Source organism: Lutra lutra, chromosome 6 (assembly GCF_902655055.1).
Source record: "Lutra lutra chromosome 6, mLutLut1.2, whole genome shotgun sequence".
Taxonomy (NCBI): Eukaryota; Metazoa; Chordata; class Mammalia; order Carnivora; family Mustelidae; genus Lutra; species Lutra lutra.
In genome coordinates this window covers 6,287,525-6,312,869 of record NC_062283.1, presented here as the reverse complement: position 1 = coordinate 6,312,869, position 25,345 = coordinate 6,287,525, and the positions used below count along the sequence as shown (strand labels likewise).

The following is a 25,345-nucleotide window of genomic DNA, read 5'->3' as shown; positions in this document are numbered from 1 at the left end:
CCATGACTCCTTTCATGCTCTCATTCACCAGCATTGTTTCACCTGCAACTGGGAGAGGGTGATTGTCATTCATTCATTCTTTCATTCATCCATTCCTACTGTTTATCACCCGTGGGCCATCTCTGCTTTAGGCAATGCAGCTAACTTCGCTGCCATGCCGTGGGCGGTAAAACAGACTTTTTCCAGTCTGGTCTCCATTCAGCCTTGAAGAGGGCACCACTTCCAAGTTTGATCCTCTTTAAATATTCTCCCTCAAACTTTCTCTTTTTTAAAAATTTTCCTTACATCTTTATCATTGCCCGTCATTATAGTTAATTATTCTTTTTTCAGAGTTATGCCAACTTTATTTAAGAAAGACTCCTGGATTAGTCATACCATGCCATGCATTCATCTAGAATCCAGGAACCCTGTGGGCTTACCGGGGGAAGAGCTCACGACACTTAATTTTTCTTTATATCAAAACTTCTCTGTTCAAGTGACTGAGTGTTTTCTGAACCCTGATTAGATTTGGAGTGATACATTGCTTATAAAAACAAATTTGGGGCACCTGGGGGGCTCAGTTGGTGAAGCATCTGCCTTGGGCTCAGATCATGATCCCAGGGACCTGGGATCCAGCCCGGCACCGGGCTCCCTGCTCAGTGGGGAGACTGCTTCTCCCTCTGTCCCTCCTCCCAGTCATGCTTGCACGCTCTCTCTCTGAAATAAGTAAATACAATCTTAACAAGAAAACCAAATTTATAAACAACATACAATAAGGTGAGACTACTTGAAGTATATAATTTAATACATTCTGACATATGCATATATATGCTCCTAACATACAATCAAGATAATAAATGTATTTATTAGCTCTAAACATTAATGTCAAATGATATTTTTTAGGGATCACATAAAGAGAAGCTGAGTCAGGGATATGTTTAGAGTTCATTAGTATCTGTTTATGTGATTCATAGTTGCTTTCAACTATCATTAAATCAGTGCTCGTCATCTTGTTTAGGAATGACTTCTGGGATTACTTCTGCTGCCTACTGTTGTCACCTGCTTCTTGATGGGAAATACCAAAGCCATGGGGACATATGCTGTGGCACTGAGAGTGGACTTGTGTAGCTATTGGAGGAAAACTATGGTTTACAATATATAAAGCTTTTTTCTATAGACCCAGGACCTTGTCTGCACAAAAGTATTCTAAATTCTATGCTCATGTACATAAAGACGTGACAAAAGTTTTCCCAAGTTGCCAACAAACCTTTCCATTCCTGATAATGCAAAAATTAAAGAAGTAAATTACCAATAATGCATCAAAAAGCAGAGAGTCATTTCTAAACTATTAATAAAAAGAAAATAAAATGTTATTAACCATGTTCAAGTAAAGACTAAATTGGGACGCCGGGGGTGGCTCAGTGGGTTAAAGCCTCTGCCTTCGGCTCAGGTCATGATCTCAGGGTCTTGGGATCGAGCCCCGCGTCGGGCTTTCTGCTCAGCAGGGGGCCTGCTTCCTCCTCTCTCTCTGCCTGCCTCTCTGCCTACTTGTGCTCTCTGTCTGTCAAATAAATAAATAAAATCTTAAAAAAAAAAAGACTAAATTAGCTGTCTAGTGATTCTACAACAGAGGGAATTGTAGTTGAGGCCAAAACATGTAGGTAAAACTTACCGCAGTGGTGGTTTGATAGGTTATTCATGAAAATGTTTGTTTTCCTTGAGTTTATAATGTATTCATCAGCCTTAACATTTTGAAACCTTGCAGTTGATTTTCGTTCATTCCAAATATTTATGTTTATGCGTAATTTTTGCACCCACAATTTTGTGTGTTTCTCTTAAAATGGGACCCCTAGAATGTATCAGCTTCAAGTCCCACACGAGCGGTATCTGTCCCTGCCTCAAACATTGTTTTACTTGAACATGTCCTAGCAGGTGACTTACCCAGGGTATGATAATTATTTATGATAGTAGGGACTACCAAGGGATTTTGAATATAGATACTGACGAAGTTGATGGTGCCGGGGTTGGCCATGGTGAATATGACAGCAGTGACAGTAATGAGTGACTGTTTTTTTCATTCACAGATCAAGCTAAATCCATTACCACCCTTGGTAGATTTTTCTGACATATCAAAAATTGCTTCTTGTTTGCTCAGAATTGCACCTAGTGCAATTTAAACTTACTTTCCCTTGATCTCTCCTCACTGCACAATGAGAATCTCTGGTCAGCATTTACTGTATATTTCCTGATGTGGTCGAGGTCCATGATAACTATATTTTATCAACCCCAAATCAGAACACACAGCTTTTCCCTGGTTTATATATATAGGGTATTATACAGTATGGTATTTCAAGCTTTATAAAAGTATCTGGTTAATTTATATTTGCTTGTATACTTCAAAATTGCCCTTATTATAGAAAGTGCGTGAGAGTTGAGTATGTATTTTGAGTACATACTTCAGACACATATGAAAGTACATGAAGGGGCGCCTGGGTGGCTCAGTGGGTTAAGCCGCTGCCTTCGGCTCAGGTCATGATCTCAGGGTCCTGGGATCGAGCCCCGCATCGGGCTCTCTGCTCAGCGGGGAGCCTCTTCCTCCTCTCTCTACCTGCCTCTCTGCCTGCTTGTGATCTCTCTCTGTCAAATAAATAAATAAAATCTTAAAAAAAAAAAAGAAAGTACATGAAAATTATAGTGGAAAATTGGGGACACTGCTATTCAGAGTAGTATTTTTTTAGTCCTCAATAATTATGTTTTCAGGTGCGTTTTTTCATTTAAGGGTAAACATTGAAATGCGTAGCTTCAGACCTATTTTAGGCTCGAGACAAAGGTTAGAAATTCTCTTGTATATTATGCCTTGAGAATCATTCAACACAGCGTAAGTCAACTCATATGTGTGCTTTCATCATATTTTATTTATGGCAATGTATTGTTTTCAGATGTCTATATTTTGCTTTTATTCTCCAAGTCTATCTTCCTAGTTTGAATAGATTCCTTATTTCTTCCTCTGTCAGGTTTTTCGGTTGGATTGCTCAATGCCAAGACAAAGAGCTCTTTGATCATGGGCTAGAAAAAAGGGTTAAAGGATGGTTGAGAAAGAATTCAGGAAAGAATGATCCTGTTCCCGCTTAGAGGAGGACAGAGGAGCTGAAACCAATGGGGCTGTGGAGCCTGGGGAGGAAATTGTGAGTACTTACTCTTGATTGAGTATCATTATCCTCCTGTTGTCTAGGAGGATGATTGTTATAATTAGTGGCAAATGTCATGGGCAACTATAATTTACCTTTCCCTGTAACAACTGATAGTTTACCTTCCTCAGTGCCTCCTTCTACCTAGACACCATGTCACTCTCCTCCCCCCATCCCCATAACAATAAAATATAAAATACAATATATTTGTCTTATGGTTTTATATATCGATGTACACTTATTATAGCAATCATGTGACTGAATTTTTTTAGAAGTCACTCACCCAAATTTTAGGCTCTTGTATAGTTAAAATTCCTACAAGGAGAAATGAGAAGCTGTGGGTTTACATAATAGGCACACAGAAGGCATTGGTAGAGATATTTGGGGACTCTTTTTCATTAATTTTCTTTCTTTCTTTTTTTTTTTTTTAAGATTTATTGATTTATTTGAGAGAGAGAAAGACAGAGATGAGGATGGTAGGAGGCAGAGGGAGAGGGAGAAGCAGGCTGTTCACTGAGCAGGGAGCCCTCTGCGGGCTCGATCCCAGGACCCTGGGATCACAACCTGAACTGAAGGCAGATGCTCAACTGACTGAACCACCCAGGTGCTCCACATTAATTTTATTTCTGAGAGCAGGAGAAAGGGATATGAGTTATGGTGTTGCACAGTGCGTTTTATATTATATATTTTTTAAAAAGATTATTTATTTATTTATTTGACAGACAGAGATCACAAATAGAGAGGCAGGCAGAGAGAGAGAAGAGAAAGCAGGCTCCCCGCCGAGCAGAGAGCCTGATGCGGGGCTCGATCCCAGGACCCTGAGATCATGACCTGAGCCAAGGGCAGAGGCTTTAACCCACTGAGCCACCCAGGCACCCTGCACAGTGCCATTTAAATAGAATTTTAATATCGTTTGGATTTTATTTGTAGTGATTTTTTTTTCAATTTCATTTTGAATTTATTATGGCAATCCAGTAGAATGATATGCAACTCTTGAGTGAAATTTTAAAAACAGTGCAGTAGTTCATAAAGCATTGTGTAATTGTGATGAGTATTGAACTAGTGTGTACCTGTGCTATGTATTTTCTACTTGAGATCCACAGTTATTGAATTGCCTTTAAATAAGTATAGCTCAAGGGCTCTTTCAAAATGTGTCACTATCTGGTACTTCATACTATTTCTAGGTGAATAAGTCCCAGTGCATATTTTTAAATAACACAGATTGTTATATTTAGAATAGTCATGAAATTAAAAGTCACTGAATAAATAAATAGCCGATTAACCTAGGGCAGAGAGAAATGTGCCCCAAACTGAGGAGGGTTATGAATCATGTCTCATGGTGACCTGTTTTCATCGGAGTGTAACTTCTGCCTTAGCATTTTGCACTAGTCCCCCATTATGTGCCAGTTTGCTTTCTGCCATTTCAGTTACTGGTGGTCAGCCATGATCCGGAAGCAGATGAGCCTCCTCCTGACTTCCTGTCCGAAGGTTGATAACAACCTAATGCTAGTTCACGGTGCCTACATCATCCACCTCATTTTATCTCCTCATGTAGGCATTTTATCATCTCCCATCATTCCAAGGAGAGAGTACCATACTGTACGCTATTCTGAGAGAGAGATCCCATTCACTTAGCTTTATTATAGCATACTGTTATCATTGTTCTATTTTATTAGTTATCACTATTTCTTGGCCTAATTTATAAATGAAATTCTATCATAGGTATGTATGTATGGGAAAAACAGTGTCTGTAGGGTTCAGTACTTTCTGCGGTTTCAGGCATCCACTGGGGATCTTGGAACATATGGGGGTGGGGGGTTGACTGTCCTTGCTTTACTACCACAATTCTAGGATGAATAGTGAACATCTTACGTCTACGTGTCTACTTTACATCCTTATGATCTGAACTCATTCTGTATGTTTTCACTGAGACTGTTCTAGAGTATTATTAATATATCGTATACAGTGACCTTTGCTCAGTGTCCATTCTTCATAGCATCTCTGTCAACATTTTTTAAAAAGATTTTATTTATTTATTTGACAGAGAGAGAGAGGGAAAGATCACAAGTACGCAGAGAGGCAGGCAGAGGGAGAGGGGGAAGCAGGCTCCCTGCAGAGCAGAGAGCCCAATGTGGGGCTTGATCCCAGGACCCTGAGATCATGGCCTGAGCCAAAGGCAGAGGCTTTTAACCCACTGAGCCACCCAGGTGCCCCTGATGTCAACATTTTTGACCATTCCCTGCCTCTCAAAACAGTTCGCTCTTGTGGCCTTGATTCTGGACAGTTGTCTCTTATCTGGATTGTTCCTTATCTTGCTATTTTTCTCCCCACCTTTCTAAATGTACACATTCTGTTATTCCTATTTCCAGAACATCTGCTCTTTTCCTCCTTCTTTGGGAAGTCGTCTGCTTTTTGAATTTGAAGAACAGTTCAACAAAAAAAGATTTTCTTTCTTAAGTCATTTTCTGAACTGGAAATGTCTATGTATCTACATATAGCCTTACCATGTATGGAAACTGTATTCAATGGCAAAGGAAAACTTTACGTGGAAGTTAGAAATATCGTAAAGTGATATTGAGGATACTGTCTAACTAGAAAAAATCATGAATGGTATGAACTCTATGTTATAAAATCATTAAACTAGAAAATTGATGTTATAGTAAACACTTTGAAAAAATTGCCATATTAGAAATTTTGAGATGGAAGTTTAAAGAAGTTACTTGAATATTTTTATTTGACCTATTCCTTTTAAGTTTATTTAAATACTTACATTCCAAGTGTGAGTACATTGGAGAACTGAGTTACCAAATATTGGAAGACTTAAAAAATATCACCATATTCATATCACTGTTAAATGTATTCTGTATTCTAGTGGCTGCCAAAACATATAGTAATATTATGATAAATTTATTGAGGGTAATTTGGGGATGTAGTAGTTGGAGAAAATGATTTCTGTGTGATGTAAGACAAAAAATTAAGATATTAAGACTAATACTTTCACAAAGGATTCAAATTCTATAACAAATGAATAGTTGTGTTTCATGCGTATAAAAATTTTGAATCCAGTTTTATTTCACAATTAAGACTTTCCCTGATAGTTTTAGGTAAAACAACAATAAACAATTCCATCCCTAACACATACCCAAAAAGCCAGCACATTAAAGGAAATCAATTTAAATTAATTTTTCAAACTTATGGATATTTGGGAGGTATGCTGTCTTCAGTTCTGTTTCAAAGTAATAAAAATGTAAGTCCACAATGTATTTATTTTCTTGCCCTCCAGATATCCACTTATTAGATTATCAGTTATCTGATTTAAAAAGTACACCAGATTTTGTGGTTTTTTTTTTTTTTTAAGTTTTATTTAAGTCATCTCTATATCCAATATGGGCCTTGAACTCATGACCCCACAATCAAGAGTTACATGATCTCCAAGCCAGCTAGGCTCCCCTTATTGTTTTTCTTTCTTTCTTTCTTCTTTTTTTTTTTTTTTTTGATAAAGCAGACTACTTAATCCCATATTGTATATAAAGAGAAACAGACTAACAAGTCCATCCCACTATTGTAGATTTAAAGCAGACTTAAAACATACCAAGAAAATATAGCAAAATATCACTAAAAGTAAATTAAATTAAAAACAATTTAAACTTTAAAAGATAAACTGACAAAAATACTCAATGCATATTATACAGACCTACACACTTGCTACCAATAGACCAAAAAGTCAGCACTAAACTTTTTAACAATGAACTGAAAAATTGTAACATGTACAATTCCATAGTTCACCAAGTTTAGGTTAGAAATAGACCAGTTGTTCAAGAGGTCAGTTACTTTGTGTACTAATCCCAGGAAGGAATTTTTTTGCAAGGTTTCTCATTAAGAGAATAAGGTAAATAACAGTGTCCTCTGTGAAATTCCCACAGAAGAGTGTAGGGGGTCTGTTTCGAAAAAGTATATATGAAATATTTAAGAATTACTATATATATTGTATGTGGATTTATATATGAGCACAGAAATTAAACATCAATATTAAATATTAAACGGCATATTGTTTTCCTAGAGTCTTACAACAAAGCAGAGAATAGAGAGGTACACTTACTTTCTTCGGAAGTGTGTGGTCTAAGAATCATGTCATCAATGTCTTGAATACACATCTAGCCACATCATTTTTTTTTTTTTTTGAGATTTTGTTTATTTATTTGAGAGAAAGAATGCAGGAGCATGAGGATGGGAGGGACAGAGGGAGAAGCAGACTTCCCACTGAACGGGGGGCCTGATGGCAGAGCTCATGACCTGAGTGGAAGGCAGATGCTTAACTGACTGAGCCACCCAGGTACCCCTGCCCACCTCATTTCTTGCTAAGCAGAGGGGCTCATATGTACCCACTCTAAAACAAAACTCATCATTTTTTTTTAAACTATCCATCATTTTTTTTAAAAACTATTTATTTATTTTATAAATAAATAAAATATCTTATTAGAAAGAAAGTATCCAAATCAAACAACTGGCTTACATTTTTTTTTAAGATTTTATTTATTTATTTGACAGACAGAGATCACAAATAGGCGGAGAGGCAGGCAGAGAGAGGAGGAAGCAGGCTCCCTGCTGAGCAGAAAGCCTGATGCGGGGCTCAATCCCAGATCCCTGGGATCATGACCTGAGCCAAAGGCAGAGGCCCAACCCACTGAGCCACCCAGGCGCCCCGACTTACATTTTTGTAAAGATTTTATTTTTAATTCGTCTCTACACCAAACACAGTGCTCAAACAGAAAACCCCGAGATCAGGAGTTGAACTCTCTACCGAGTGACCCAGCCACCCGCCCCTTATAATTTTTGAGCTTATGCAGTACATGAATTTATTTAGTTCTCTGGGTAAATATTTTCCAGGCAACTCTCCTGTACTATACAGAGAATGGCCTGTTATTCAAGACGAACCATTTGTGAGGTGCTTTCCTGAGATTTAAAAGAAAAAAAAAAGGCTAAAAGACATGCATAATTGGGGTTTGCCTGCATGTATAATTTTCAGGTTAATTTGTTTCAACCATGTACCTCCTGCTGGTGAAATTTGGGGAGCTGTTGGTCCTTTCATCTGTATTTCCAAAACTGCATCCTGAGGCACCTTCTTGCTTTCTCCCTTAGGAACTGAGATATTCACTGTATGGCGTGTTGGGCGGACTCCTCAACTTTCCTATAAGAATGAGAGCCCATCCCAATTTAGACCTATTGTTCTGAGCCGACGCACAACGCAGAATAGCCGCGCTCCCTGAAACTCTCAGGGAATGCTGCCTTAGGGACCCTGCCGCTCCCGTTCTGTGGAAAGCTCCCTTGAGCAAAAGATATTTATAAACACGTGAATGCCCTCACACACCCCCTCATGCACAGACACACACCCCAGCAGAAGTATCTGTGGTCTGGCCGGAATGACATTAATTGACCCCTCACTGCTGTTGGCCCCCCAAATCGTTGTTTTGATCGAATTGCTTCCTTAGTACAATGCCCCAGCCTCCAGTGAGTGATTTTATATGGAACAGGCTTACAAAACATGTTGATGCACTTTGTGTAAGGATGCTGCTGGATTTTTTTCACCGCTCAGTGTCCTTTTTATGGGGACCCACGGGAGGAACATTCTCTTAGATTTGAAAGCATTGCCTGTCTTGGCACTGCCCATCCATGCTATGAATGATACACCTGACTGGGCTTCATCTGAATCCCGGACTTCCTGGTTCTGTCTCCCCAGGCCCTCTTCCCACTGGATGCTGGAAAAGGTAGGGTCAGTATGGGATCTAGCAAGGGTCTAGGGGTCCAAGCTCTGAAGGCTGCTTGTGTATTCACTTCAGTCCTGGCCTCAGTGAATCTCTTGGGTTGTCATTTTCCCTTGATGCCATTTTTTTTATCCTCTTTGTTTTTATCTTTTCTTCATATTTCGTATGGATTTTTAAAGCTACCTTAAATAATTGATGGAAGTAAGCATGAGAATTTGAGGACCATTGAGAGTCATGAGAGTAAGCATGAGAATTGAGGACTTGACCTTTCCCTGTCGCAGGCCCTTCCAGTCTAGGGCGCCCCGTGTTCTTTGTTTTGTTTTCTTTTTTAAAGATTTTAAAGATTTATTCATTTGATAGAGAAAGAGAAAGCACGAGCAGGGGAGAGGCGGGGGGAGAAGCAGTCTCCCCACTGAGCAAGGATCCAGACGCAGGGCTCGCCTCCATCCCAAGACCCTGGAGTCATGACCTGAGCCAAAGGCAGATGCTTAACCTACTGAGCCACCCAGGTCCACTCTCCCTGTGTTCTTTAAGCCACCTCCAAAAGCTGACTGTGCTCAAGACTTGCTCACCGTCCCCTTTTTCTGTAGTGATAAAATAATATTTTACCACCTTCCCCAGAGAGGACATGAAAACCTGGTTGTCGTTGCTTCTGTTACTTTCACGTCACTCGTGCTGTGGCTCTTTAAGCATAGAAATTTTAATGTAAAATTTAAGACTTCTTGGAAGTGTTAGATTCTGTGGGCTTAACGTTTTTGATGACTCATATTGTCACTCAGTTTCTTGGGTGATTTAGCGAAAGATCTGAACTCCTCTCTGAAATGAACACACTCACTTAATAAAAAAGTGAGATGTTTACATAATTATTTTGATAGGAGTTGACAGTAAAGCAGGGATTCTGAGAAACGTGGGTACTAAATATTGTCAGTAAACTCAATTCTCCGTTGTCTGAAAATCTTACTTAAATGGCACCGCCAAGATTCATTGCATCCTGGAGTTCCTTTACCATTCATACTTTCAAGTAACTAGGATGAATATAGGAAAGTCATTTTTATTAGCTAATCATTCATTCCCTCGTCCTTTCTTCCCGGGGTTAATTTGCATAACTACTTTGTCCTCACTGCTGGTCTAGCTCCTGGAGATATAGGCCTGGCAAATCAAAATCCTTGCCCTTGTAGAACTTCTCTCCTACTTTCAGGAGATACTCAATGAATGAATGAATAAGCAATGAGATCGTTTTAGATGGTTGTAAATACAGGGAAAAAAGAAGTGGTTATGTATCCTGATGACTTTCGTTAGGGGGATCAGGGTGGGCCAGCGAGCTTTGCTGTAAGACCCAGATAAGAAAGGAAACCAGTCACGGGAAGGGAAGGACCCTCCAAGCAAAGAGAGCAACCAGTGCCAAGAATCTGAGACAGGAACACGTTTCTATCCTCGGGGTCCAGAGACAAGTCCAGGGGGCTTGAGTGCGGAGATGTCAAAAGAGGTAGAGGGGAGGCCGACAGCAGACAGAGGGCAGATCACTTGATGTCTTTGGCTGTGCATGTGTATCTGTTTGAGCCTTGAGAAAGTAGTCTAACATGTCTTGGCCTCAGTTTCTCTTTCTTTAGAATGAAGAGGACTAAAGCTAGCTCATAGGCTTATTTGTGAATATTTTGTGTGTCCATTGATGTTACGTGCTTGGAAGAGAGTCTGGCCCTCAGTTAAAACTCTGGGTGTTCTCTGTTACTAGTGTGTATATGTGCATGGTACAGATTTCTTCTAGCTAATCATTTCAATTTATTACCCTTATAGGCTTTTAGAGCTAGCAGAGGTCTTGGCAGTCACATCTAATCTTGACGTTTCACAGACAAGGCTTTAGCTCAGAGAGGTCAAATGGCCTACACAAGTTCCCACAAGTGGTAAGTAAATGTTTAGACTAGAATTTTAGTTTCTCGAGTCTCAAGCCAAGAGCTTTCTACTGTTGGATGGTGTTGGCCTGTAGTTAACCTAATGGCCTGGAATTACTTTCCTTAATATTTGCCTTCTAGGATTATATTTAGAATAGCATTATTGAACCTGAATGCTTTTGTAAAGACAGAGATGGTCACCATGTTGGTAGTATATTGCCTGGCTAATGATTTACTGACAACTGAAAGATGGTTGAAAGTAATTAGAATTGAGATTATCCTAACAGATAAACCACAGGTTCAAATATCCCCTTACTAGCTTTAGCATTTATATATTTTTTTAATAAGATGGATATAGGAAAATCATTTTTTTATATGATTCATTCCTTCCCTCAACAACTCTTCTGTGTCTTGTACTATTATAGGTACTGGAGATCCAGTGGTAAATGATTGGAAGGCCCTGCCCCTCATGGAATTTACACTCTTGTCAGGGGAAGCAGATAATAAACCCTCAACTCACTTGACAACTAAGTAAAATAAGGCAATTTCAGGGCAGTCCCAGAGATACTTTAAAATCGGGAACTCAGGTGGTCAGTGATTTGATTGTCATTATGATGGATAAGGAGGTTATCGCTAAAATTGGAAGAGCTAATCACACTTGAAATGATTAACTCACTTAAACAGTTTATTTTTCAAACCTCAGTTCTCTGGCCTCACTGCCTACTGATAAACAAAGGGTCAGGTTTCATAGCTTCAAATGCAGTCACCCACAGGGATGGGATTCATTGAATGATAGCTTTTAAGTTAATATACGGCATAAAGGCTTTGTTAATGCATTACTATCTAAGACTAAAATTATTTTACGCAAGATGTAGGATTTGGTGGCTTGGGGAAATTTTAAATTTTAACTTGTCTCTTTCTACAGACTTTATGGGTTTTTCTCAACCTATCAAAATTGGTTCCTGGGATAATCTTTTATTTTTTTTCCCCCTCCCTTTGCCTCTTTATAGGAAATCTCTTACCTGGGAAAGGTTTTGTTCCAAAAGTTCATTTGTAAGCCATTTTGAACTCCTTTGCCATAAAAGCAGTGTTTAACAGGGCAGTTAAGTTCAAATGCTAGTTCATAGAAGTTTCTTTCTTTGTTCTTGAAGCTGAAAGGTTGCACTTAATGATGTTCCCTTGAATTTCGGCCTGTTTGGTTTAGGAGTAAACAGAGCAGGTGCATTTTTCTTTTTCTCTGGGCTCAGAACCAGATCCAGTCCCTCTTGGAAACTGGTGAAATACCCCTTTTGCACCCTGCTGTCTTCCTTTCTGCACGCTTCCCCCCTCAAGACACTCTTCTTTTTAGGCCTTCATGGTCCTCCCGTAACTTCCCCCACCCCCGCCGGTAGAAGTTACATGTCTTATTCTGTTTTCTGTCTTAATGGAATAATACCAGAGTTGATAATTGAGTGCACAGGATGGATGTTTGAGTTTTCAAGATGCCCTACAGTATTCCACACTGTCAGAAAAATGTCTTTTAACTTCCACTCAAATACCTGTTTTGGGGGGGCCCATCACCTATTTCCGAGTTGCCTCCCTTTGCTCCCTAACGGCACCCTCTGTTCAGTCAGAGCTGCGGCTCTGACAGGCCTCCCCCACCCCATACCCCATGTTCATGGAATGTTCCGGCTTCTCACTTTGGGATGGTCAACAGGATTTGAAAACCTACAGATTTCACTCAGAGCAAGCTTAATCCTGTAAGAGAAAAAAAAAAAAGGCTGAAAAATTATAGCAATATTACCCGATTAGTTTGGGTTCACCCTGCTCTTGGCATCTGCTTTATTCTCTATATTATCTTTGTGCACTTTGCTGTCACGTTAGAAAAATATACTACGTGAACTCTGAGCCTAGGCGGAAAGCCCACGGAACCAGCGAGTGTGTCCCCTGCCATCGTGTGGACCATAGCTCGCTTGCTGTCTGCCAGAAATAGAGGTAGTTTATCGTTTGTTCAACTCCGTTGCTCAATTTGTTTCATTTCCTGTTCACAGCTGAATAAATGGGGGAAGAGGGAAAAAAATAACTACCATAACTACCATAACCCCTCTCTGTTCAGTTATGGAAGGACATCTATAAACACAGGCATAAAGCCCAAAGGAAAGGAGAGATTTCCTAAATGTTGTCTGATAGTCACAGTAGCATCCAAATAAAAATTGTTTAAAAATACAGTTAGGACATATAAGCAGAGATATTGACATATGGCATGTGATAGTTGGCTAAGTTTGTGGATGACGTATGGGCCTGCCTGGGAGGAGCTTCGATGATAATTGTATAAGCCAGGAAGAGTCTGGTCATCAGAAACACGGACATTTAGGGAACTGTGAAAACTTAATGGTCATGTAGAAGAACTTATTTGATAATCAATGCAAAGGAGTGTAACTGACACATTAATGAGACTTACTGGAAATAACTGAATTATTCAGTTTTTACTTTGGTAATTTCCAAAAAAACACTCTTTGCTGGGCCCCTCATGACCATGACCTTTGTCAATGTCTGCAGGTGACTTCTTGTTTCCAGGGTGCTTAGGGTATGACATTTGTCTCTCAAAAAGTTACCTCTGAAGTGTATCCCATATACATTTATAGCATGGACAAATATATAAGGACACAGAGATTTAGGAGAAAAAGCTAGATTTACAGCAGTATGTGCTCAAAACTGTGCTTCCTTGAAAAGTAGAGTTTTCAAGAGATAGCATGGTTTATGAGAAATTCCATCGGGTTGAAATTAGAAAATTTAGTTTCTATTTCTGCTTTTGTCATCTAATTTTATGAGTTTAGATAAATGACATAATCATTCATGGATTTATTTATACAACTCTAAAATGGAAGGACTGTCTAGTTGATTTTCAAGATTCCTTCATTTTCTAGATATCTGGTGAATCCCACTGGGTAATTATTAGGATATGAAACCCCCCCCCTTTTTTTAAAGATTTTATTTATTTATTTGATAGAGATTACAAGTAGGCAGAGAGGCAGGCAGAGAGAGAGGAGGAAGCAGGCTCCCCGCTGAGCAGAGAGCCCGATGCAGGGCTCGATCCCAGGACCTTGAGACCATGACCTGAGCCGAAGGCAGAGGCTTCAACCCACTGAGCTACCCAGGAGCCCCATGAAACTCCTTTTTATGTCAAGACTATTGGTTGAAATACCCACAAAATAATATAAAAAGTAAAGAAAAAGTATCTGAATAGTTTTTCTGCTTTTTTTTTTCATTTTGGTTTTTATTTAAAAATTTCTCCTAGCCATTTGCTGACCCCTCAAGTTCTGTTATTTTTTTTTTTATTGGAAGCAAAATGAATTTACTGTTGGGGATCTGACACATTTTCAGTATTTAATCACCCCATCCATGCACAATGCTATATACAACCATTTAGGAAGGACCTCTTCATGTCTTTTTATTTAAAAACATATGTATTATATTTAATTGAAGTATAATAAGCATACAGTGTTACGTTAATCTCAGGTGTACAATACAGTGATTCAATACCCCTGTACATTGCTCACTGTCCATCATGATTAGTCTGGTCTTAACCCCCTTTACCTATTTCACCTGTCCCCTGGCCACCTCCCTTCTGGTAACCACCAGTTCTCTATATTTAAGAGTCTGTGTTGTTTGTCTCTTTCTTTTATTCTTTGTTCTTGTTTTTTTAAATTCTACATATGAGTGAAATCATATGGTATTTATGGATTTTCTGACTTACCTCACTTAGCTTTGTACCAGCTGCATCCATCCATGTTATTGCAAATGGCAAGATCTCATCATTTTCTATCGCTAAGTAATAGTCAATTATGCATACACACACCATACCTTAATCCTTTCGTCTATTGATGGACACGTGTGTTGCTTCCATGTCTTGGCTATTCTAGATAATGTTGCAGTAAACATAGGGGGTGTATATATCTTTTCTAATTCGTGTTTTCATTTCCTTTGGGTAAATATCCAAAAGTAGAATTAGTGGATCATAGGGTAATTCTATTTTTAAATTTTTGGAGCATTTCCACACTGTTTTCCGCAGTGGCTGCCTCAGTTTGCATTCCCACCAACTGTACACAAGTTTGCCTTTTTCTCCACATCCTTGACAACACTTGTTATTTCTTGATATTTTGATTCTAGCCATTCTGACAGGTGTAAGGTCATGGCATTGTGGTTTTGATTTGCATTTCCCTGCTGATTAGGTGATTCTGAGCATGTATTCGTGGATCTGTTGGCCATTTGTATGTCTTCTTTGGAAAAATGTCTTTTCAGGTCCTCTGCCCATTTTTTAATTAGATTGTTTGGGTTTTGTTGTTGTTGTTGTTGTTGTTGTTGAGTTGTATAAGGTCTTTATATATTGTGGATATTAACCACTTATTGGATACATCCTTTGCAAATATCTTATCCCATTCAGTTAGGTTGCCTTTTTTTTTTTTTTTTTTTTTTTTTTCAGGTGCATTATTCTTTTTTTTTTTTTAATTTTTTTATTTTTTCAACATAACAGTATTCATTATTTTTGCACCACACCCAGTGCTCCATGCAATCTGTGCCCTCTACAATACCCACCACCTGGTGCCCCCAACCTCCCACCCCCCACCCCTTCAAAATTCTCAGATCGTTTTTCAGAGTCCATAGTCTCTCATGGTTCACCTCCCCTTCCAATTTCCCTCAACTCCCTTCTCCTCTCCATCTCCCCTTGTCCTCCATGCTATTTGTTATGCTCCACAAATAAGTGAAACCATATGATAATTGACTCTCTCTGCTTGACTTATTTCACTCAGCATAATCTCTTCCAGTCCCGTCCATGTTGCTACAAAACTTGGGTATTCATCCTTTCTTTCTTTTTTTTTTTTTTTTTTTACAGCTTTATAAACATATATTTTTATCCCCAGGGGTACAGGTCTGCGAATCGCCAGGTTTACACACTTCACAGCACTCACCATACCACATACCCTCCCCAATATCCATAACCCCACCCTCTCTCAACCCCCTCCCCCCATCAACCCTCAGTTTGTTTTGTGAGATTAAGAGTCACTTATGGTTTGTCTCCCTCCCAATCCCATCTTGTTTCATTTACTCTTCTCCTACCCCCTCAACCCCCCATGTTGCATCTCCTCTCCCTCATATCAGGGAGATCATATGATAGTTGTCTTTCTCCGATTGACTGATTTCGCTAAGCATGATACCCTCTAGTTCCATCCACGTCGCCGCAAATGGCAAGATTTCATTTCTTTTGATGGCTGCATAGTATTCCATTGTGTATATATACCACATCTTCTTTATCCATTCGTCTGTAGATGGACATCTAGGTTCTTTCCATAGTTTGGCTATTGTAGACATTGCTGCTATAAACATTCGGGTGCACGTGCCCCTTTGGATCACTATGTTTGTATCTTTAGGGTAAATACCCAGCAGTGCAATTGCAGGGTCATAGGGTAGTTCTATTTTCAACCTTTTGAGGAACCTCCATGCTGTTTTCCAGAGTGGTTGCACCAGCTTGCATTCCCACCAACAGTGTAGGAGGGTTCCCCTTTCTCCACATCCTCGCCAGCATCTGTCATTTCCTGACTTGTTAATTTTAGCCATTCTGACTGGTGTGAGGTGATATCTCATGGTGGTTTTGATTTGTATTTCCCTGATGCCGAGTGATATGGAGCACTTTTTCATGTGTCTGTTGGCCATCTGGATGTCTTCTTTGCAGAAATGTCTGTTCATGTCCTCTGCCCATTTCTTGATTGGATTCTTTGTTCTTTGGGTGTAGAGTTTGCTAAGTTCTTTATAGATTTTGGACACTAGCCCTTTATCTGATATGTCATTTGCAAATATCTTCTCCCATTCTGTCAGTTGTCTTTTGGTTTTGTTCACTGTTTCCTTTGCTGTGCAAAAGCTTTTGATCTTGATAAAATCCCAAAAGTTCATTTTTGCCCTTGCTTCCCTTGCCTTTGGTGATGTTCCTAGGAAGATGTTGCTGCGGCTGATGTCGAAGAGGTTGCTGCCTGTGTTCTCCTCGAGGATTTTGATGGATTCCTTTCTCACATTGAGATCCTTCATCCATTTTGAGTCTATTTTCGTGTGTGGTGTAAGGAAATGATACAATTTCATTTTTCTGCATGTGGCTGTCCAATTTTCCCAACACCATTTATTGAAGAGGCTGTCTTTGTTCCATTGGACATTCTTTCCTGCTTTGTCGAAGATGAGTTGACCATAGAGTTGAGGGTCCATTTCTGGGCTCTCTATTCTGTTCCATTGATCTATGTGTCTGTTTTTGTGCCAGTACCATGCTGTCTTGATGATGACAGCTTTGTAATAGAGCTTGAAGTCCGGAATTGTGATGCCACCAACTTTGGCTTTCTTTTTCAATATTCCTTTGGCTATTCAAGGTCTTTTCTGGTTCCATATAAATTTTAGGATTATTTGTTCCATTTCTTTGAAAAAAATGGATGGTACTTTGATAGGAACTGCATTAAATGGGTAGATTGCTTTAGGTAGCATAGACATTTTCACAATATTTATTCTTCCAATCCAGGAGTATGGAACATTTTTCCATTTCTTTGTGTCTTCCTCAATTTCTTTCATGAGTACTTTATAGTTTTCTGAGTATAGATTCTTAGTCTCTTTGGTTAGGTTTATTCCTAGGTATCTTATAGTTTTGGGTGCAATTGTAAATGGGATGGACTCCTTAATTCTCTTTCTTCTGTCTTGTTGTTGGTGTAGAGAAATGCAACTGATTTCTGTGCATTGATTTTATATCCTGACACTTTACTGAATTCCTGTACAAGTTCTAGCAGTTTTGGAGTGGAGTCTTTTGGGGTTTCCACATAGAGTATCATATCATCTGCGAAGAGTGATAGTTTGACTTCTTCTTTGCCGATTTGGATGCCTTTAATTTCCTTTTGTTGTCTGATTGCTGAGGCTAGGACTTCTAGTACTATGTTGAATAGCAGTGGTGATAACGGACATCCCTGCCGTGTTCCTGACCTTGGCGGAAAAGCTTTCAGTTTTTCTCCATTGAGAATGATATTTGCGGTGGGTTTTTCATAGATGGCTTTGATAATATTGAGGTATGTACCGTCTATCCCTACACTTTGAAGAGTTTTGATCAGGAAGGGATGCTGTACTTTGTCAAATGCTTTTTCAGCATCTATGGAGAGTATCATATGGTTCTTGTTCTTTCTTTTATTAATGTGTTGTATCACATTGATTGATTTGCGGATGTTGAACCAGCCTTGCAGGCCTGGAATAAATCCCACTTGGTCGTGGTGAATAATCCTTTTAATGTACTGTTGAATCCTATTGGCTAGTATTTTGTCGAGAATTTTTGCATCTGTGCTCATCAAGGATATTGGTCTGTAGTTCTCTTTTTTGTTGGGATCCTTGTCTGGTTTTGGGATCAAGGTAATGCTGGCTTCATAAAATGAGTTTGGAAGTTTTCCTTCTATTTCTATTTTTTGGAACAGTTTCAGGAGAATAGGAATTAGTTCTTCTTTAAATGTTTGGTAGAATTCCCCCGGGAAGCCGTCTGGCCCTGGGCTTTTGTTTGTTTGGAGATTTTTGATGACTGTTTCAATCTCCTTACTGGTTATGGGTCTGTTCAGGCTTTCTATTTCTTCCTGGTTCAGTTGTGGTAGTTTATATGTCTCTAGGAATGCATCCATTTCTTCCAGATTGTCAAATTTGTTGGCGTAGAGTTGCTCATAGTATGTTCTTATAATTGTCTGTATTTCTTTGGTGTTCGTTGTGATCTCTCCTCTTTCATTTATGATTTTATTTATTTGGGTCCTTTCTCTTTTCTTTTTGATAAGTCTGGCCAGGGGTTTATCAATCTTATTAATTCTTTCAAAGAACCAGCTCCTAGTTTCGTTGATTTGTTCTATTGTTTTTTTGGTTTCTATTTCATTGATTTCTGCTCTGATCTTTATGATTTCTCTTCTCCTGCTGGGTTTAGGGTTTCTTTCTTGTTCTTTCTCCAGCTCCTTTAGGGTTGGGTTAGGTTGTGTACCTGAGATCTTTCTTGTTTCTTGAGAAAGGCTTGTACCGCTATATATTTTCCTCTCAGGACTGCCTTTGTCGTGTCCCACAGATTCTGAACCGTTGTGTTTTCATTATCATTTGTTTCCATAAATTTTTTCAATTCTTCTTTAATTTCCTGGTTGACCCATTCATTCTTTAGAAGGATGCTGTTTAGTCTCCATGTATTTGGGTTCTTTCCAAATTTCCTCTTGTGATTGAGTTCTAGCTTTAGAGCATTGTGGTCTGAAAATATGCAGGGAATGATCCCAATCTTTTGATACCGGTTGAGACTTGATTTAGGACCAAGAATGTGATCTATTCTGGAGAATGTTGCATGTGCACTAGAGAAGAATGTGTATTCTGTTGCTTTGGGATGAAATGTTCTGAATATATCTGTGATGTCCATCTGGTCCAGTGTGTCATTTAAGGCCTTGATTTCCTTGTTGATCTTTTGCTTGGATGATCTGTCCATTTCAGTGAGGGGAGTGTTAAAATCCCCTACTATTATTGTATTCTTGTCGATGTGTTTCTTTGATTTTGTTACTAATTGGTTTATATAGTTGGCTGCTCCCACGTTAGGGGCATAGATATTTAAAATTGTTAGATCTTCTTGTTGGACAGTTCCTTTGAGTATGATATAGTGTCCTTCCTCATCTCTTATTATAGTCTTTGGCTTAAAATCTAATTGATCTGATATAAGGATTGCCACTCCTGCTTTCTTCTGATGTCCATTAGCATGGTAAATTCTTTTCCACCCCCTCACTTTAAACCTGGAGGTGTCTTCGGGTTTAAGATGAGTTTCTTGTAGCCAACATATAGATGGGTTTTGTTTTTTTATCCATTCTGATACCCTGTGTCTTTTGATTGGGGCATTTAGCCCATTAACATTCAGGGTAAGTATTGAGAGATATGAATTTAGTGCCATTGTATTGCCTGTAAGGTAACTGTTATTGTATATTGTCTCTGTTTCTTTCTGATCTACTACTTTTAGGGTCTCTCTTTGCTTAGAGGACCCCTTTCAATATTTCCTGTAGAGCTGGTTTGGTATTTGTAAATTCTTTCAGTTTTTGTTTGTCCTGGAAGCTTTTAATCTCTCCGTCTATTTTCAATGATAGCCTAGCTGGATATAGTATTCTTGGCTGCATGTTTTTCTCATTTAGTACTCTGAATATATCATGCCAGCTCTTTCTGGCCTGCCAGGTCTCTGTGGATAAGTCTGCTTCCAATCTAATATTTTTACCATTGTACGTTACAGACTTCTTTTCCCGGGCTGCTTTCAGAATCTTTTCTTTGTCACTAAGACTTGTCAATTTTACTATTAGGTGACGGGGTGTGGACCTATTCTTATTGATTTTGAGGGGGGTTCTCTGAACCTCCTGGATTTTGATGCTTGTTCCCTTTGCCATATTGGGGAAATTCTCTCCAATAATTTTCTCCAATATACCTTCTGCTCCCCTCTCTGTTTCCTCTTCTTCTGGAATCCCAATTATTCTAATGTTGTTTCGTCTTATGGTGTCACTTATCTCTCGAATTCTCCCCTCGTGGTCTAGTAGCTGTTTGTCCCTCTTTTGCTCAGCTTCTTTATTCTCTGTCATTTGGTCTTCTATATCGCTAATTCTTTCTTCTGCCTCATTTATCCTAGCAGTGAGAGCCTCCATTTTTGATTGCACCTCATTAATAGCTTTTTTGATTTCAACTTGGTTAGATTTTAGTTCTTTTATTTCTCCAGAAAGGGCTTTGATATCTCCCGAGAGGGTTGCTTTAATATCTTCCATGCCTTTTTCAAGCCCGGCTAGAACCTTGAGAATCATCATTCTGAACTCTATATCTGACATATTACCAATGTCTGTATTGATTAGGTCCCTAGCCTTTGGTACTGCCTCTTGTTCTTTTTTTTGTTGTGAATTTTTCCGCCTTGTCATTTTGTCCAGATAAGAGTTTATGAAGGAGCAAGTAAAATACTAAAAGGGTGGCAACAACCCCAGGAAAATATGCTTTAGCCAAATCAGAAGAGATCCCGAATTGTGAGGGGGGAGAAAGGGGATAAAAAGGAGTTCAGAAAGAAAGAAAAAAAAAAAAAAAGAAACTATTAAAAAAAAAAAAAGCCGATAAAGAAAAAATATAAAAAGAGGAAAAAAATATATATATTAGATAAACTATTTAAAAAACGTTAAAAAAAACGGTAAGAGTTAAAAAAAATTCAGCAGAAGAAGAGAAAAAGAAAAAAAAATTGAAAAAGAAAAAAAAATTAAATTAACTGCAAGGCTAAAAAATCATGGGGAGAAAGCCATGAGTTCCGTGCTTTGCTTTCTTCTCCTCTGGAATTCCGCCGCTCTCTTTGGTAGGTGAACTTGGTCCTGGCTGGGTTTCCCGTTGATCTTCTGGGGGAGGGGCCCGTTGTAGTGATTCTCAAGCGTCTTTGCCCCAGGCGGAGTTGCACCGCCCTTACTCGGGGCCGCGCTGAGTCATCCGCTCGGGTTCGCTTTCGGGAGCTTTTGTTCCCTGAGCGCTTTCCGTAGAGTCTGGAGGACGGGAATGAAGATGGCGGCCTCCCGGTGTCCGGCCCGGAGGAGCCGAGAGCCCGGGGCCCCACTCCTCAGTGCGCCCTCAGAGAACAGCGCCCAATGTCTCCCGCCACCCTGGCCTCCGGCCACGCTCCGAGCTGACCGAGCCTGCGACCGGTTCAAGGCAACCCCGAGCTGAGAGTCACTCCTCGGCTCTGTCTCTGCAGCCGGCTTCCCCGTTCTAATACCGGTAAGCTCTGCGACACTGAGACACCCCCGATCCTTCTGCGACCCTGCGGGACCTGAGGCCGCGCTTACCCCGCCTGGGCTTCACCCCAGTTAAGCCTCTGGAGCGATGTCCCTCAGCGGAACAGACTTTTAAAAGTCCTGATTTTGCTCCGTTGCTCCGCCGCTCGCCGGGAGCCGGCCCCTCCCCCCGCGGTCTATCTTCCCGTCGCTTTGGATTCACTTCTCCGCCAGTCCTACCTTGCAGAAAGTGGTTGATTTTCTGTTTCTGGAATTGCTGTTCTTCTTCTCTTCAATCTCCCGTTGGATTTGTAGGTGTTTGCAATCTTTAGATAAGCTATTTAGCTGATCTCCCGCTACCCGAAGTAGTCTCAGCCTGCTACTTCTCCGCCATCTTGACTCCTCCGCCTTTTGTTTTGATGTTGGTTCCCTTCATTGTGCAGAAGCCTTTTATTTTGGTGTGGCCCCCCTAGTTTAATTTTGCTTTTGTTTCCCTTGCCTTAGGAAGAATAATCTGGAAAAATGTTTCTGTAGCCAGTGTCAAATAAATTACTGCCTATGTTCCTTCTAGGAGTTTTATGGTTTTGGTTCTCACATTTACATTTTTTAATCCATTTTGAGTTTATTTTTTGTGTGGTATAAGAAAGCAGTCCAGTTTTATTCTTCAGCATGTAGCTGTCCAGTTTTTAGAACCATTTGTTGAAGAGACTGTTTCTTCCCCATTGTATATTCTTGCCTACATTGTTGTAGATTAATTGACCATATAAGTGTGGTTCATTTCTTGGCTCTCTGTTCTCTTGATCTGTGTGTCTGTTTCTGTGCCAGTACCATACTGTTTTGATTACTACAGCTTTGGAGTATGGCTTGAAATCTGGGGTTGTGATGCCTCCAGCTTCACTGTTCTTTGTCAAGATTGTCTCGGTTACTTGGAGTCTTTTGTGGTTCTATACAGATTTTAGGATTATTTGTTCTAGTTCTGTGAAAAATGGCATTGGTATCTTGATAGAGATTGCATTAAATCTGTAGATTCCTTTTTTGGGGAGGTGTTTTGTTTTGTTTGCATTTTAGTTAGGGAATACATTCTATGATTTCAATATTTTTAAGTTTGTTGAGCTTTGTTTCATGGCTCAAGATATGGTCTATCTTAATGGTCCACGGGCACTTGGAAAAAACATTTATTTTATTATTGCTGAGTGTCCTAAGTGTGTCATTTAGGTCCTTGGTGATTCTCTATCCCACAGTTGTCTTCAGTTTCTGAGAAGGAGGTAATTGAGTCGAAACCATAACTGTGGATTTATTCATTTCTCCTTTCTGCTTTACCAGTTTCTGCTTCATGAATTTTTTAGACTCTGTTATTTGGTGTGTACATATTTGAGATGATTATGTCTTCCTGCTGGATTGATCCTTTCGCCTTATATAATGTCCTTGTATTTTTCTTTGTCCCTAGGAATTTTCTTTACCTAGAAGTCTATTTTATCAAATATTTATATAGTCATTCCTTCCTTTTTAAATTAATGTTTGCATGGTATATCTTTTTTTATCCTTTTATTTTCAATATATTTGTGACATTACATTTGAAGTGAGTTTGTTTGAATCAACATACAAGTGTCTCGTTTCTTTTATTCACTCTGCTGGTCTTTTTCTCTAGATTGGTCTGTTTAGACCATGTGTATTTCATGTAGTTAACGATATGTCAGTTCTTAAGTCTGCCATTTTATTGTTTACTTTCTTTAGTTCTTCTGGTTCTTGTTTATCTTTCTCTTTTTTTGACTTTCACGGGCTTGACTTTCTTGACTTGGACATAGAAGATTACATATTAATTTATTTCCAGTGCTTTTGAATGTCTCTGTTTTCTGGGTCAGTCTGTCTGTTTGCCTGCCTATTTATCTATCTATCTATGAATGAATGACTTATCTTAGCCTATTAGTATTACCAGTATAGAAACCTTATTTCCATTTGCAGTCTTCCCCACCTTTAAATAGTACTTTCATGAGTATCAAATGGTATTATCATTTTTGTTTCAATCAATAAATGTGATATATAAAACTCATGAGGTTGAGATTGGTCTGTTGTAAATAGACCATCTTTCTTTCTTTTTCCATCTTTCTTTCTTTTATCCTGATGCTCCAGAATTGTATTGTTACTTCCTTTCTATTTGTAGAATTTCTTTAGCTAATCTTTACGACTAGATCTGCTAGTGACATATTCTTTTAGTTTTCTTCTTCATCTGTGAATGCTTTTATTTTCCCTGCATTCCTGAAGGATAGTTCAGCCACATATGGAATTTGTGATAGTTCTTTCCGTGTGTATGGCTTATTTCCTCGTATCCGTCATAGTTTTCTTAGATAAATCAACTGACCTATGACTTGGTGCTTCCCTATAAGTAATGCATCATTTCTTCTTGATTAGTGTCTAGATTTTTTTCTTTGTCCTGCATTTTTAAAAATTTAATTATAATGTGTCTTGGTGTGGATTTCTTTGGGTTTATCCTTTTTTGGAGATGCTGCACATTATGAATCTGCAGGTTTGTCTCCCTTTCCACATTTAGGAAGCTTTCAGACACTATTTCTTTGATTAGTCTTTCAGCTCCATTCTGTTTCTACCTTTTTTCTGAATATGTTGAGAAGAATGTTAGATTTCTAATGGATGTCCTGTAGGCCCCTGGAGCTCTGTTCATTTCTGCTTTAGTTAATTTTCTCTCTGTTGTCCAGATTGCATGAATTTCACTGAGTTGTCCTTAAGTTCACTGATTCTTATCTTCTGTCATTCCTACTCTGTGACTATTTTGTTGTTGCTGTTATTGTATGTTTCATGTATACAATTTCCATGTGGTTCTGTTTTATAACTTCGACTTCTTTGATAAGTTTTTTTTTTTTTCGTATGTTCCTAGAGAATTTGTAGTTTATCTTGAAATCTTTTTAGGATGGCTGATTTAAGACCTCTGTCCGATAATCCTATCTGATTAGTTCCAGTGTTGGCATGGGTTGGTTGTCTTTATTCATGCAAGGTTTTATTGTCTTGGTTCTCGGCATGACAAGTCATTTTCTTTTGTTGCTTGGACGTTTTTATCTTAGGCTAGAGGACTTTAAGATCTTATTTCAGTCATTTGTTTCAGCAGAAGGGCAACCTGTTTGTATTCAGCATGCAGTTTTGGGCCGACTTTGTGGGCTGTGTTTCCACTGACTTAAAACTTCAAAGCTTTCGCCATGTGATTTTGACTTATCTGATGCATCTTGGGCTCCCGCTGGCCCCAGATGTGCTCTCTGAGGAAGCAAAATGGCTTCCCCCAGTCTGGACCATTTGTTGTCTTGAAGTAAGACCAAAAAAAACCCAACAAAACAAAACAAACAAACAAAGAAAAAATCCAATGAACCAACCAAAGCAACCACAGGACCTATGGGAATAAAAAGGCTTCCTGAGCTAGAACTTACTATGGGATGATCCACGTAAAGGGCCTCCTAGAGGCTGCAATGTCTCTGGATAGAGGATGGGATATTTAGCCTTTTAGAGCAAAGAGACTTTCCAGGCCCTGCTGCCTGTGTGCTGAGGTCTCTTCTGGTGGTCCTTCCCTCCTACTCCAATGTGAAGAAGGGTTTCAGGCTTCCGGAGGCTTCTCTGGCCAGGTGCTTGTCTGACAAGATCTTTTCCTCTGAGGGGGACAGAGAGTGTTCCCAGGCTGGGCTGCTTCTTGTGCCGGAATTCCGTTGCAGGTGCCCTCTGGAGGAGAGATGCAGGACCCTGGGGACAAAGAAACTTCC

General features: G+C 39.3%; 1 long non-coding RNA gene across 2 annotated transcripts in view; it reads left to right on the top strand.

Annotated features, from left to right (window-relative positions):
- Positions 1-2,998: 2,998 nt before the first annotated feature.
- The window catches only part of LOC125103146 (uncharacterized), a 93,933-nt gene continuing 71,586 nt past the window's right edge, over positions 2,999-25,345 (top strand). For both annotated transcript variants that reach the window (XR_007128294.1, XR_007128295.1), the window contains exon 1: positions 2,999-3,164. This is a non-coding gene — a long non-coding RNA (uncharacterized LOC125103146). The remainder of the gene's footprint in view (positions 3,165-25,345) is intronic.